The sequence below is a fragment of the Amborella trichopoda genome, chromosome 4 (genome assembly GCF_054954075.1).
Source record: "Amborella trichopoda isolate Santa Cruz 75 chromosome 4, AtrichopodaSantaCruz75HAP2 v2.0, whole genome shotgun sequence".
Taxonomy (NCBI): domain Eukaryota; kingdom Viridiplantae; phylum Streptophyta; class Magnoliopsida; order Amborellales; family Amborellaceae; genus Amborella; species Amborella trichopoda.
Window position 1 is genome coordinate 788,144 of NC_142339.1, and position 16,673 is coordinate 804,816.

The following is a 16,673-nucleotide window of genomic DNA, read 5'->3' on the forward strand; positions in this document are numbered from 1 at the left end:
TTACGTCAGTAATATATTTTACAGACAATATATTTTCAAGTATCCAAACGACCCCTTAGTGACTACAAATGATAATGAACTTCTATACCAAAGATACATAGTATCTAACTACAAGATTTCTCTTGTTTAGGGTTGAGAATTTACCCGCTTTGGATCCGAAACCTAAATTTTGGATCCTATCTGGACCGGACATGGATCCAAGATTTGGATCCATCCGGTGGGATTCAAATCCGAAATTGGTTTTGAATAGGAATTCAGATTAGATCTACGTACAGGTGGATCCGATCTGAATATGATCCAGTTATTAACATATTATATATTATTTTATATATGTACATATATGTTGTTTAATATTTTTTGTTCTATATTATTTTATATATGTAAAATAATATATAAAATATTTGTTGGATCCAATCGGGTCCAAATCCAAATCTGGATCCCATGTATATATTTTAGACCCAAAGACTTGAATATTCTTGATCCGATCGAATCTGATTTTGGATCTAGCTCTCATGTATACTTTTCGAATCAGAATGCGGATCCTGATTGATCCGGACCCAATTCGACCCATTCAGCCCTACAATTGTTAGCTCTCTCTCTCTCTTATTAAACTTCATGGTTTTCTTGTTAAATTGACTTCTAAATTATTTTCACGTGTTTCACATGCGCAGACCCTTTCAAGGTTTTCCCTATCATAGTTTTTCAAGATTTGCAAAGGTGGTACGCCGTGGCACACCTTGAGCTATAGAGAGGGAGGGGAGGACCATTTATTAAACCCACTTTACTTTTCTAGTGGACCAGAAGGCCCACCAACTTTGTGTGAGCAAAAATACCGCCCTCAAGTACTAAATGCTTGGGCTAGAAGCATGAGGAGAGCTCTCATGGCCAAACAAACCCATGCTGTTCTTTATAAGAAAAATATAGAATAAGGGGACCACCCAATACTCTTCAAAATATCTATTGTCTCTTATTAATTTGTCCAAAGTAAATGTTCTCATTTTCTATAAAATAAACATTTAATTCATGGGGATATAACTATGAGGTGCCTCCATTTAGAAGAACCCTTTGGTTCCTATTCTAGTGACAAATATCTCTATTTCTAAATAAAAGGTTTATATCAATAATCTGTTTTGTATAGTATTGCATCCATTTTATTGTTGGAATATAAAATTGTTAGCTTCTTCTGCACGTCATACTCACCTTTAGTTGTCAGATGCAAAATTAGAAGTGAAATCAGGCGACCTGAGTTATTTTGATCTCCTTATATCAAAAATAAATAGTCTACCATCCTAAAAAATTATCCATCAAAGTCAAGCAGGGCTACCCCTTGATCTATCCTATGGGCTAGGAAATCAATGCTTTTCAATAAAGGGCTACAAAACCTATGCTTTTTGATGAAGGAAAATGATAGTCCTCTAGGCATGGTGCTCTATCTACTAAAAAAAATAATAGTTATTAAGAATGGACCAAACTAGTGGTCCAATTAGTTAGATGGTTGATCGGCACCTTGACAAGTTTGGTCCAAGATAAAAAAACTGGTTAAAATAAATATTTGAATGATTTTAGTTGATCGGATTAGTTGATTTGATTAGTTCGATTAACTAAATAAAGTTAAAAAACTTTTTAAATATATTTTATATTTTTAAATCAATATTTTATATTTTTTTTCGTTTTTTTTTGACAATTAAGTGTTGTTGGGTCAGTTTTGAAACTCACATTGATTTGGTGAAATGACATTTGAGGTGGACGAAACGTATTAAATATTTCCAAAACAAAAATATTTTTTTTGACAATAACTAAAAATCCCCATCTCACATTTCTCGTTGTCTTTGCTAATGACTTTTAGTGCGCAAGACTACAAGATAGTACACTATAGTGTCCTCTGTACAAGTAGTACGAACATACAAATAGTTAACATGGTTGTTGCTTTAAAATCTAGATTTGACGACCAACAATATGGATCAAGCAGATGGGTCATCTAAATAATCGTACAAAATAAAAAAAATAAAAAAACAGAGGAAAAAAAAATGAATGGATCCATCTTTAAATTTTTGTTTGATGATTTAGAAAACATCAGAAAAAAAAACATAGATTTTTGCTGAATAAAAATACATAAAAGCCCAATCACCTGATTCCAATTAGGAATTGTGATGGTGCCACTTATTCTTTATCCAAATAAACGATTTTCGGACCACTGTATGAGAAAAATGGAAGTGTGTTCTTCTATATTCTATCTCCCTGATTCCAACTAGGAATTGTGATGGTGTCATTGATTCTTTATCCAAATAAACGATTCTCGGACCACTGCATGAGAAAAATGGAAGGGTGTTCTTCTATATTCCATCTCCCCACTTTCACGGTTGCCCACCTGAATTTTGTGAAACACATTATTACAACAAATACCAACTTGTTAACAAATTCTTTTTGGGGCATAAAGGGCCGATCACTTGATTCCAAGTAGGAATTGTGATGGTGCCCCGAGGATATTTTCATCTCTAATTATAAAATTTTATACTCAAAATGATTCAAATCAAGTAGATCTATAAACACATGAAAATCTTAAAAATGATCGGTTCAGATAATCCATTGTAAGATACACTATTTCAAGAACTTGAAATCTTTTTTTCTTTTCATATTCATACATTTCGATGTTGAGATGATCAATTAAAGGGTTTTCCAACATGCAAACAAATTTTTATGATGGATTTTTGAGGTGCATCTTTAATTATACATTTTAAGGTTGTAACCTGGTATAAACTTCTTCTTTCCTTTAATTATTTTTTATTTTTAGCATTTTTTGAGTATTAATACATATTTTCACTTAGCATTTTGTTTTTCATATATTCTCCCATTTGGTTCTCTTTAGAATTTTAGTTAAGGAATTACATACATGGGACAATTATGTATCGTACAAAAAAGTCACAAACACCTAAAACCATGAGATGTAAATTTGAATTGATATGGAGTGCTATTTTCCCATGCAAATTAAAAAGTCAAATCTCTCTTACTCACTCGGTGTGAATAGGAGAAATTCAAGGTTTTCATTACAGAATGTGCACTTAGGTCTTAAGGAATTCCATAAAAAAAAATTGAAGTTTTAAATTTTATTCATAATTCTATGTTATTATCAAACACTACTGTTATAATCTCGTGAACCACGTGGCAAAAGAAAAGATAAAAAACACAATCAATCAGGGGGGGTCCATGCATAGGTAAAAATGAAATCCTCGAAGTGTCATTTTCGAATAGAAAAAAAAATCCCAATAGAAGTTAGGGAAAATTTCAATGAAACTCATTTTATTATCTAATTTCAAAATGGTTTTCATATATTTAGATTTGGAGAAGTGTTTCATACGGGTTAGACCGCATTTCTACATATGCAGTCTAGAAAGTGTAAAAGTATCCATCTTAAAGATGGCTGCAAGTAGGTGTTCCATCTAAAAGCAATGGAAATTAACGATCTAAATGTTTTCTTACTAGAATTATTATTTATAATTTTTAAAATTTATTTATTTTTTCATATTCATGATCTTCATGTTAGAGATTATACGTCTTTAAAAATTAAGTCTTAAAATCTATCTCAAAAATAGTAAGCCCGTATTTCTACCTATGCAAGCTTGGCCGCAAAGAAACCAGGTCCTTTAGATTTTATGCCCCAAATTTGACTTTCTCATAGTGTATAATATATTTTAATTTTATTTATTTTTATAGCAATGAATTAAGCTGAAATTCAGGGTGGGCATACTTGTCACCATTATGTACAGGTTTAAAATAAAAGAAATAATAGTTTGGAAAAAAAAATTACAAAAATATCCCGAAATCTTGTAGTGACCATTTGGTCATTATTTATGATTGAATTATTTTGGAAGAGTCCTATTGTGTGTTAGAGAGAGAGAGATGCTTGGAATATGCAGTGATTTGTTGTGAGATGCTTGGAATACCCAATAATATGTTAGTCATACAAACATTTAAAGGAAAAAAAATTGTTAGTCATACAAAGTGTCTTGGAAACGAATTAAGGAACGGTGGCTACAGAGAGATACTAATGAAAGCGAGAGCTTACGAAGGAGAGAGAACATAGAGAGAGAAATAGCCCATGAGAAAGTGAGATAGAGATAAATAGTAAGGGGGGAGAGAGAGTAAGTAGTAGTATTTTAAATCTGACGATTTTCGATTTGGATGGTCGATTTGGATTGAAATTAGTCGGAATCGAACTGATATTGTATGGTCCCAGTCCAATGGCCCCCTAATACCTATCTTATATATATATATATATATATAAAAGAAAACCTTTGACAGCTATAATAAATAGTAATATAGGTAGAATCTCAGCCGTCAGATCTTCACCATGCGGTTTATAATGCATATCACCATATGAATTTTAATGTTTTTTTTATAAATCTGATTAAGTTGAAATATTGATTGTATATACCTAACAATATTGCGCATCATATAAAAATATTTAAAAAAAAAGTATCAATAATTTAAAATGACCAAATTACTCCCATAATTTTCAAGGGTATTTCGATTATTTTATATTTTGAAAATTATTTTTTATATATATTTTAATTGTACGTCCTATTTTTTAGTACACATGTCTAAAATTTTATTATGATCCGATTTTTAAAAAAATATTAAAATTCATATAATGATATGCATTCTGAACTACATGATGAAGATCTGACAGTTGGAATTCCATTTATATTACTATTCATTATCGTTGTTCAGCTATTATTAGTTTTTTCATATATATATATATATATATATATATATATAGGGAAATGATGGCATAGGCCCATTAGCCTACAGTTATATATGAGTCCAACAGCCCATATTGAATCTAGGTCGATCCTATGATCACGATTACATTTTGTATTTGAATTTTAAGTTTTTATAAATTCAAATCACTTGAAATTTTGAGCGTGTATTATTTAAAAATATAATAATATAATAAAAATATAAAAAAACATTTCGTGAAAATAAATTGATCAAAATACCGTTTAAATATGTTAAAGGTATTTTGGTCAATTTATATCTTGCGAATTAAATTTTAAATATTTTTATTTGGAATGAGAAAAATAGACACTAAAAATTTCATATGATTTCGATTTGTAGAATAAAAATCAAAATTAAAATACGAAATGATGTTGTGACCGTCAGATCGATCCATATTCAATCTGGGCTGTTGAGCTCATATATAGTTGTAGGCTAGTGGGCCTACGTCATCATTTCTTATTTATATATATATATATATATTCTTTTTTAAAGTTTATTTAGTGTTTTTTTAGATCTCATCTAGTTTCCCCATATAAAACTTTATTCTATATTTTTATTTAGTTTTTGAAAATATTTTTTAGATATCCGATTTGAACCAATTCTTATCCGATTTAGTGATCAGTATGTGGATGAATGATCCACCCTACTGATCTGGATTTTGAAACACTGGTAAAGAGAACAACTACTGTGGGCATTTGGGGTTTGCCAACTGTATTAAAATGTTTGACCTAATTTTATCAAATTTGATTGCAAGTTTTATATAAGGAAAATGATGAGGCGAGTGTGGACAGGTTAGCCGGCTCCCACCGTCCATCTTATTGAGAGAGAGGGATACTTACTCTTCACCGTCCATTTCATCTTAATTGATTAATATGTAAGTGGTGCTCTGACATTTGTTTGCTTATTAATTAATAAATTAAATTAACTAATAGAAGGTTCCTTATCAATTAATTAAGATACAAGTTTACAGAAGGTGTTAACCTTATAAAAATAAAAGAGAATATTTTTAAATACCAAAAAAACAAAGTTAATTTATTAAAAAATGCATCAAAAGATGTTCTAATGATTGAAAACTTTCAATTGATTTTCTCAACCCTAATATCGAGATGCATTACTTTTAAAATTTAAATTTTTTTTTTCATGTCTATATATTTCGAGATTGAGATAATCATTTAGAGAGTTTCCAACATCATAACACTCTCTTCTAGAATATTTTTGTGGTGTAGGGTTGGTGAGCAAGACTCACAATGTGCATGTGACTTGGTTTTCACATTACCATGGCAGGCTGAGTCGTTAGATCACTCCCCAAATGATTGAGAGAGAGAGATTTATTTCTAGCATATAAGATTAAAAAACATCTAGTCTCAATCAATAATGTAATAAAAAATAGTAGAAATTATATTGTTAGTCTATATGATTAAGAATAAAAAATGTTAGGAGAGGAAGAGGGAGAAAGAGTTTATACTTTGTAAAATACTTTGACTTAATAATGACCCAAAAAATTAGTAATTTTTGTTCTTGGTCTATATGATTAAAAAGAAAGAATGATCGGGCAATAGGAAATATTCCGAAATAAAAAAAGTCGCAAGTTAACATAAAGAAATACATATTCCAATAGATAAAAAATAAAAAAGTAATAATCATATAGCTTTCCTTCTTCCATTTTAAAAGTTGTGAAAATAATAATATTTCACAATTTATGAGCCTACTTTTGATGCATCTTCTTTGCTTTTTCAATCCCTCAAAATTCATATCCGTACTTCTCAATTGTTAGCTATGCAAATAAAAGGGGTTGTATATTATTAATATTGTTTTATTTATTATATAATAATGTTACAATCACTTTTAGCTATTAAATGTGATAGTTTAAAATTTAAAATACAAAATTCAACAAAAAAAAGATTTTGATTTTGAGCCATATTAATGTCATTGCCCCATGCACCCAATTTCTACTTCAATAACCAAGGTTAGTACCCTTGGCAACCGGCTGGAACCGCTTTGACTCTTACAAGTGACTCCAACCCGGCCCTCGTACAACATTTTGCTGCCATGCCTTAGAGTTTTAGGGCTGGGCCACTTGAATAGATTGTAGGCCAAAGGTAATTACAACTTCCTTGTACCGTATTCCAATTGTGTACTTTTTTTCAAATTTACATTTAAAACTTATAGCTTTTCAATTGTTACCACTTTGCCATTTTTCTTCCATTCAAACAGAAAACCATGCGCATTCGGATGGTTACATTGAAATCAACATATGCGTAAAATATTAAAGGGTATGGTTTGTATAAGGTTGTAACTTTAAACAATCAAAATAAGGTGCACATCTAAACTTTGTCAATTTTGGTGTAAATTTTTTTAGGTCGGCCCAAGAATCTATTTTTTTAATTATAAAATTTTAAATCCATAAAATTGCTCAATAGATTTACAACTGTATGAAAAATCTTGTAAATAGATGGTCCAGATAATATGCTATAAAATGTGCTATTTTTAAGACTTAAAATCTCTGTTTTTTCTATACCCATACATCTTGATGATGAGATGATCAATTAAATGGATGATCAATTAAATGGTTTTCTAACACCAAATTAACCTTTTCTTATCATTTTTTTGAAGTACACCTTAGTTCTACAATTTAATATGTAACCTTGTATAAATTTTTTCAATATTAAATAGCTAGGAAGGTATATTTTTTACAAATTTCTCTTTATTGTTTAATTATAAGGCTACATCCTAGCAATTAATAGATCTACAAAGGGTCAAAATAGTCATTCGAAAGAGCCAAGCCGGATGTACCGTAAGCCACCGTAAGAATGTTCGAGAAGACCCAGTTGTGGAATCGTCTCGGCCGCCGTCGGGCCCCACAAGCGCTGACGTGCCATGACCAAATTGGCCACTTCGCCCGTGTGAATCTGGACATCTGTCAAGGAAGACAAAAAATGACGTCGGGAATAATGATTGGTTACACGAGTGAGGTCTCGCGTGTGAACCCGTGGGTCCCAGTATGACAGCTGGCTGGCACGTACGCCATTTAACGACAGCGTAGAATGCCGCCGGTTCGTGAGTCAGACTAACGGGGCGCCCAATCATTGCCCACCCCGCTCTCTCTCTAAATTTTCGCATTCTCTCTCCAAAACTTTCTCACTCTAACCTACCCTCTAAAGTTAGCATTCTCTTTCTAAACTTTCTCTCAAATCCTCGCCTCGCCATTGACATTGCAAACGTGGTGTGTGGTATCATAAATAGAATGCTACTAAATTTTTTGAAAAATAATATTCTACCCATCTAAATAAAAATATATATTTTTATTTGAAAATATTTATATTACAAAATTCAAGGGTATTGATGTGTCAAAAAATACGGAAGACTTTAAAAATATACCCTAATAAAACCTTTACATATATATAAGGTTACAACATTAAACAATCCAATTAAGGTGCACCTTAAAATTTTATCATAACATGTAATTTTATTGTAAAAAATTCTTTGTAGTATCTTAAAATCTATTTTAATACCTAATTAGAAAATTTTAAATTCTAAAAATGGTTAAAATCTTGAAATTGACAATCTAGATAATGTGTTGCAAGATGCACTATTTTTTGGACTCAAAAACAATTTTTTTTTTCATATTCGTACATCTCGATGTCAAGATGATCAATTAGAGGGTTTTTTCAACATTAAAACAACATTTCCGATAGATTTTTGAGGTGCATATGTGATTCTACATTTAAGGTTGCAACCTTATATAAATTTTTTCCTCTATATAATTTTTTTTTTAAATATCCAGCTCAGTGTTCATAAAACCGATCGGTTACAACCGGAACCGGCTGGTTAGATCGCTACCGATGGGATGGCGAGTCCGGTTAGGGCCGGTTTTACGGCACACCTCATACGACGACACTCTCCAAAAAAAATCGGCACCAAAACCGGCCGGTTCGAGGTCGAACTGCCAGTTTTTAGTCTAAACCGACCGGTTTTTCCTAACCAGTATGGTTTACCATTTTAACGCCTGATATAACATCGTTTTCAAAACATCAAATAACAGTTGTTATTTGATACATGCTTGTTATTTTTCACAGAACAAGATTTTACAGTTTTTTTTTGCATATTTTTGGTTTTCTTGGGTCAATTATTGATGTTAATACACTGAAAAGTTTTTATTAATCATCGATTATTGAATCAAAATTCCAAAAACAAAAACTTCTTGGCGGATTAAAATGGGGATTTTTGAAAATTATAAATTTCCGTCATTCTATTAAATGCAGCTTCAATACCTCATAAATTTTCATAAAAATGGAGGACTTTGATTCATTGTTGAAGGATTCAACGTTCACGTATTTCAATTTCTCCAAAACGATGAAGATTTGAGGTTTTTTTGGGCCTGAAGTACCGCTGCTCGAAGAACTATTTTTTATCCAAACAAATTGATTTCTGATCAATCAATTGATCAAATTTTATCGAATTGATCACTAAAGTTTGATCATAAAGGCCTCATGTATCAAATAAACTAGTTATTTTGATTTACAATTGATTAAATGTTTTTATATCGATTTTTTTTGCTGCGTTTTTTTTGTCAAATTTTCGTGAAGTGAAAAATCTGCAATTTTCTGAATAAAGATCTCAATCGTGATTGAATCTTCATGAAATTTAGGGCATTTGAATCTTAATTAAAGTATCTATCATATCCCCATGTCAATTTGTTCAAACAATGAAAGATTTGTGGTTGATTTCAACTCTAAAGTTTATGTGTTCTTTGGCTCGATTTTAGGGTTCTTAAAAAAAATTTATTTTTTAATAAAATTACGTTTTGTTTTTATAAAAATATGTTATTTGTGATGAATATGAGAAATAATATATATATATATATATATATATATATATATATATATTAAATTTTACATATTTTTGGTGAGCTTTTTGGATTATCTTTTTTACAAAAATATGTTTTTTTGTGATGAATATGAGAAAATATATATTTCTTTCTCTCTAGTGTTATATATTTTTGGTGAGCTTGTTGGATTGGTTTTAATGTTATATATTTTTTTATAAAAATATATATTTTTTGTGATGAATATGAGAAAAAAATTATTTCTTTTTTAGGTTATTTTTTATGCATGTTACTGTTGTCTATGTTCTCAACTTCTTGTTTCGTTGTGACATTTTTTTCTAATTTGTTTTTTTATTTGTTACAAGCTATTTATCATTTGTTGCAACTTCATACTGCTCAACTATGTTTATTAACCTCTAAGAAAAAAAGTAGAAACTAAAAAGTGTTTTACTCATCTCTCATGTTTCCACATGGATAAAAAATTAACTTTTTTTTTTTTTTTTAATATGCATCTTAATTCTACATTTTACAGTTGCCATCTTATATAAATTTTTTTTTTTCATGTTAAAACCCAACTCAAAACGTTACTGAGTAAATGAGGTTTGGCCATTTCAAAATCGATTTGGCCATTTGAAAATTGACTTGGCCATATTTTTTTAAAATATACCATTTGGCCATTTGAAGCAACACTTAACACCTTGACCTACGCCATTGCATTTGATAAGCAAGTTTAGGAGTAAATGAAGCGCTCTCTCTTACTACCTTGACTCACGACCCTTCCAAAAATTGGGAACATGATGCTACAAAAAAAAATACGCTCTCAAACCTAATTTTAAACCGTATTAAAGGGTTTTTCAACATTAAAACAACAATTTTCAATATCAATATTAAAACAATATAGAAGCATATATTGTTGCATCATTCATTGTTAGTTGGACTTTGTAACTTCATCAATTGAATTTATGTGAAATTATAAATTGTCTTGTATATCTCCATAATATTCAAATATTAAATTATATAAAAAGTTGTTTCAATTTTTTTTTATAAGATAAATGTATGTAATATGACAATGTATACTTAATCTAAGTTTTTCTATTTTTATTTTTTATTTTTTTTTGGGGGTTTTGACCTATTTTTTTTAAAAAAAATCCACTTAACCGGTTAGTCCGGTTAACCGCTGCGGTTAGTCCGGTTCCTATTCGAACCGCTCCAAGCCGCATGACAGGTTAACCGTTCCGGTTCGATTTTGTGAACATTGATCCAGCTAGACGACCAAACCGGCCAAAACCATATCGAGGCTAGTGCTTGAGTGCATGGTTCTGATTTGACCGGCCGGTTTTGAGTTGGACCGGCCGAGTATGCGAACACTGCTCCATTCTCGTTGTCCAAACTTTATATTCTCTCTCTAAAGTCTAAACTCTCATTGATTTCCTAAAATTTCTTGCTCTCGCTAACCTTCTCTCTTAAAAATATATTTCTCTCTCTAAAGCCTCTCTCTATTCTCTCTCCATAAATTTCTCTAACTCTATTCTCTCTCTTAGCTCACTCAAGCATCCACCTCTATCTAACTTTCTCTCTCTAACACAGCCTCGCGGACGTTACAAAATGCGGGCGAAATTAGGGTTTTATTGAGCATACATTCTCTATTTAACAGAAGAGAGAGAGAGGAAATAATGTTCTCGTTCGAATGCTGAGTTCTTGAGAGAGAATTGAAGAGAGAGAAAGAGAGAGAGAGTGTCTAGAAGCCAGAGGTGAAAAGATTTTCGGAGTTTTCTTCTGCCTTTTTCTTCGGCAAAGGTGAAAAGCAGAGTTGAAGGAACTGAGCTCAATCGTTCTCAATTTCTCCATCAAAAGCCGAGCCCTGAAGCCTCTGGTTTTTCAAGGTTTCAGAGCTCCAAAAAGATCTGTCTATCGGAGCACCATTTTTCTCTCAATCGGCGGTTTTCGAGGCAAAATAAGAGAGATTTCATCTCTGACAAAGTTTTAATGGCCGATTCCTTACTTTTGAGCCAGGATTCTGAGGAAAGTACGGTACTTCACTGGTAAAAGCCTATGCAAATGCCTGTAGTTTTTGCGAGTGATTGCCTTTTTCTTTGGAAGAAAGCGAAGAAGGATTCCATTGGAAACGAGAGGGATCTTTGTGATAAAGCTTTTGGATATGTCTCTCATCTTTGAGTTCTTGCTTTTCTCTAGCGATTCTGAGGAGGAGGACGCTGCAATTGTTTGGGAGAAGGAGAGATAGCGATCAAAAAGAGTGGAGACAAGGCGTATTAGAGCTCTGAAAATCGTTTGAGAAATCGATTTGAATGGAGGAAAACTGGAATTTTTCTGAATCGGTTAAAAATTAATCGAGTATCATGAGAAAGAGCAGGCCCTCTGTTTAAACATTGAGTTGGATCCCGGTAAATTTCGTTGAAACTCCGTTCATCTATGAATTTCAAGCTTTTTTTATGCTTTAATTGCAGTTTTTTCAAAGAAAGGAGAGTCTTATTGGAGAAAAGGGAAAAGCTTTTTGAAATTTAAGCTTCTTGATCCATCCTCTCTTAATGGCTATCGCCTTGCGCTCTAAAAACATTGTTTTCTCCTTTAATTTGCAGTTAATTTTCCCCTCACTTTTATCCTTGATTAATGGCGACCACTGTAATAACCGACCCATTGGCCTCTACAACCTCTGAATCTCCTCCGTTACCCAATTCAAAGAGCTCAAGCCATCAACCTGAGCTTGAATTCGCAGGCTGTGATTGCTGTGGCCTCAAAGAGGAGTGCACCCCTGCATATATAGCCATGGTTAGAGAGAGATTCAATGGAAGGTGGATCTGTGGCCTCTGCTCTGAAGCTGTAAAGGATGAGGTTTTCAGGTCGAATAGGTTAATGGGTACTGAGGAAGCCATTGCTGCCCATATGAGCTTCTGCAAAAAGTTCAGTTCCTCCTCTCCGATCAATTCCACCGAGCATTTGATCGAAGCCATGAAACAACTCCTCAGAAGAAGCTTGTATGAAAAAAAAAGTTTGGGATCGACGCCAAATAGCCCCAGAATCAAAGGCGAGCTTCGACGCTCTTCACTTCCCCGCTCTGGAAGTTGCATATCATCCATAACTACATGAAGAAAACTCGAGATCGAAACCAATTAGGAGCTTTAATATATCAATTGGAGAAAAACGAAGTTGGGTCGATCCAAAATAATGATTTATCTGATCTCAAATACCTTTCTGAAACTGGAAAAAAACAAGCATCAGAGTTCAGGAAGAAACCCATAGCTTGGATTTTGTTGTCTGCTTTATGTTAAAGTAGGTTAGAAGCTTAGAATAGAATAGGTATCAATATTTTCCTTGCTTTCTTTTTGTTTCTTCTGTGTGTTGTTATTCTTAGGTGTCCCTGTTTTATTTCTGATGTATAAAGATTTGATTTAAAGAATGAAGGTATGAATGATTTTCTCAATATAATGTGTCAATCTTTCTTTGCTTCTTTTTGTTTCCTCTGTGTTTTTTGTGTTGGGTATATGTGTTTATCTATTATGTATAAAGATTTGATTTAAAGGATGAAGATATGAATGATTTTCTCAAGATAATATTCTTCCCTATCAGAGCTCGGCAATAAACAATCAAACAGGAAAGCCACTTTGCTCTCTTTCTCGTATGTTCCCATGGTGTTATTTCTTTAGAATAAAGAACAAATTATTGGGGTTTCTTGGGATTAGGGGTTCCATATAAATTAGGGTTTTTCTTGCTTCTTTTAGGCATCTGGTCTGAGAATTTTGAGGTGATAAGGAAAGCCACTTTGCATTCACATTTCTAGTAAGGTTGCCATAGCTTTATTTCTTTAGAATAAAGATCAAAAGCCTTTTCTTTAAAATAAAGATCAAATTATTGGGATTAGGGTTTTCCTTATAAAATTGGGATTTTCTTGCTCTTTCATATTCTATAAAATCATCCCTTTATTTCCATCAAATTAATAAAATATGAGGTCTTGGTTTTAAAGAATGAGTGCATCTCCATTTTCCCAAGTTGGGTTCTTCTTTATTGTTATATTTTTCTATTTTCCGTAAATTTCTTTTGTGGGTGTGGTTTATATAAGGCTGAGGCCCTAAACAATCAAAGTAACGCGTGCCTCTAAACAGTGTAGCAAAAATCTTTGCGATGGTGTGAAAATTTATTTTATTTTTATTTTTAATTATAAAATTTAAAGCTTAAAAAATTTGAAGTTGATCGAACATATCTATGAATACTTTAAATTATTGAAAATCAACGGCTCAAATATACATTACAAGATGCGTTGTTTCTCATATATAAAATTCATTTCGTTTATTTCTATACATCTCGTAGTTCGGATGATCGATTTGAAGGTTTTTCGACATCGAAACAACCTCTTCTAGTGAATTTTTGAGGTGTGCATTAATTTAATTGTTTAAAGCCTCAATCTTATATAAACTTTTTCCTTCTCTTAATTGAACTTGTAGTTTTTGTCACTCTAACCTCTGAATTTCTTCATATAATATTGTAGTTTTTGTCACTCTAACCTCTGAATTTCTTCATATATAATATGTAAAGCTCTTGCCAAGTTAAGAATGGAGGCAAATATGGGTTTGAATGGAGAAGTAAATGGTCCAAATCTCTGTCAAAGGGCAATCCCAATAAAGGGCAATCCCAAAAAAAGTATGTAATGCCAAATATTTGATAAGGGAAGTGAAAGGGGCATGTTTGGTGTGAATCTGTGTGTCTGGGGTTGCAGTACGTTCTGGCAAACTGACAACCCATACAATCCTTAAAATTGGTGTCTAAATTCTCTTCCTCTCTCTCTCTCTCTTAATAAATTGTTGTCCTCTCTGTCACTGTGTTAGTATATTGGTGTCCTCTCTGTCACTGTGTTAGTATATTGGTGTCCTGTCTCTCTCTCTCTCTCTCTCTCTGACTAAGCCAAATATTACCTTCACTGTCTAGAGTAAAATTAAACATGCCTACCTTTCTAGGAGTTTTTGTAGGACTCCCATCCATGTAACCTTCTCAACCTAGGCTAACTCAAAAAACAAAGAGGGAAAATTGATGCCCATTGGATTCGACAAAATGAAGATTGTGTTTTTTCTTGGATGGGTAGATATTGGAATGAGTTTTTACATATCAATCCAATGATTCCCCCGCCCGAATATTAAAATACTATTTATATTGTTTTTGAAATAATTTGAAGTTGAAGTTAGATAGAACCTCATGATTTGGTTGATATGGATCGCTTATTTCCCTTACAGAAAGAACATGGCAAGGCCTTCTAAATCAGACTGATTTAGGTTTTTTGTAAAGAACCGGTTGGGTCACCTACCGATCCCGATTTAGATTGGAGATCACATTAGATCTTCGTGTTCAAGATTTCATAATTCATTTTTTAGATAAAATATAAATTTCATGCTTATTGGAGTTCAAGTACTCTCTCTACCCCTCTTCCACTATAATTGTAGGTCTCTCATTACCAAGTTGGGGCTTTTTCTATCAACTCAAATTGGCGGTCTAGCCTCTCTTTGTGTGCTAAAATTGCAGGTCTACTTGCTCTCGTTCTCTCTAAAATTAAGAGAGTGCTCACCTATTTACACCTTTATTATATGCTTAGCTACTAGAAAGTAGCAGTATGATGCTCCATCAATCTCTATAGAAGGGATATGATATGAGGGTCCTGTGATGCTTGTCTACAAGCCAGTGTTGCCATAAAGCTTTATGACGGTACAAATATCTATTGTTACTTTCAATTATAAAATTTAAACGTTTTGAAAATGATGCGGATTGAGCAGCTCTATAAACGCTTAATATTTTTGAAAATGGACAGTCCAGATAATGCGCTAGAAGATGCACTATTTTCATGACTTAAATCTTTTTTTTTTTCATATCTACATATGTTAATGTTGAGATGATCAATTTAAGGGTTTTTTTTGCATCATAACAACTTTTTTTGACGGATATTTGCGGTGCATCTTACTTCAATAGTATAAGGTTGACACTTTATATAAACTTTTTCCATCATATTATAGTTTGATTGAACTTGAAGAAAATCGGTAAAAATAAATAACAAATAGGTATATTGGGGTGGGAGGGACCCATATCGCCCACCCACATAATCCGATCCAATTCGCTAGGTTTTAAATCCTAGTTACAAACTAATTTACAGGTGATTCTATAGGATGATTCTCAGAAGCTTATGAAATGATGATGGAGAATTCAAATCCGCATTCAGAAGATAGTTAAGACTTGATTTGAAGCTCAATTAGCATGACAAGTTAATAAATTGAATCCATTAGTACAAATTTGGAAGTGGTAAGATACAAAAGTGTGGGGGACCATGGCTATAATATTAGGAGACTGTCATTCATTCCCTCACGTAAAAGACTTGCTCAGGAAGATTTTGGAATCTACTTGGTGATCATTTTTAAATAAATTAAATTAATAAATTTTCAGTTCTGACACACCTAGATCAGACCATCCAATGTATCTTCATTTTTTCTTGAGTTTGGTTTTTGGATTGATGAGGTTACAACCCCAACATTTGAGGTCATTAATACTTTTGGCTAGGATTTTATCTAAGGGAATAAATGTATATTATGCTTCTGCATGAGTATTTATTCTTTTTAACTCCTAAAAGGAGTTTGTTTATTTTTGGGTAGTTAGGTGGAGACGATAGGCATCTATCTATTTTTTCAAATAGTTTAAGAGTTAATTTTTTAATAAATTAATGAGATGGTGTCAGTGGGAATGAAAATCACAACGTGGTGAAACTACATGAGCATTTATTCTTTTTTCTCATAAGAGAATTGTGATGAAAAGAACCTCTTTGAAGAAGTTATTCTTGGAAAGCCCTATTTCTACATATGTACAATATGGTAGCACTGAGTTTCTTCTATGGTAGCATTTGTAGCTTCTTCAATCTCCAAACGAAGCAAAGTTGGATCTTTGCGATGTTAAGCTTTGTCAATAGAAAAGAGAAAACTACCATTTTTTTTGGTGTCCAACTGAATTTGATCCCTTGAATTCAATATTAGATAACAAGTATAGGATTTATTGTTACACTTTTTGGGTCTTAAAAGTAGGTTTTGTC

General features: G+C 32.2%; 1 long non-coding RNA gene across 1 annotated transcript; it reads left to right on the plus strand.

The window, feature by feature from the left end:
- Nucleotides 1-11,276: 11,276 nt before the first annotated feature.
- On the plus strand, nucleotides 11,277-13,040 carry LOC18439500 (uncharacterized). The gene is made up of 3 exons (XR_016053699.1): nucleotides 11,277-11,643; nucleotides 11,795-12,003; nucleotides 12,199-13,040. It is a non-coding gene; the product is annotated as an uncharacterized LOC18439500 (long non-coding RNA).
- Nucleotides 13,041-16,673: the final 3,633 nt, after the last annotated feature.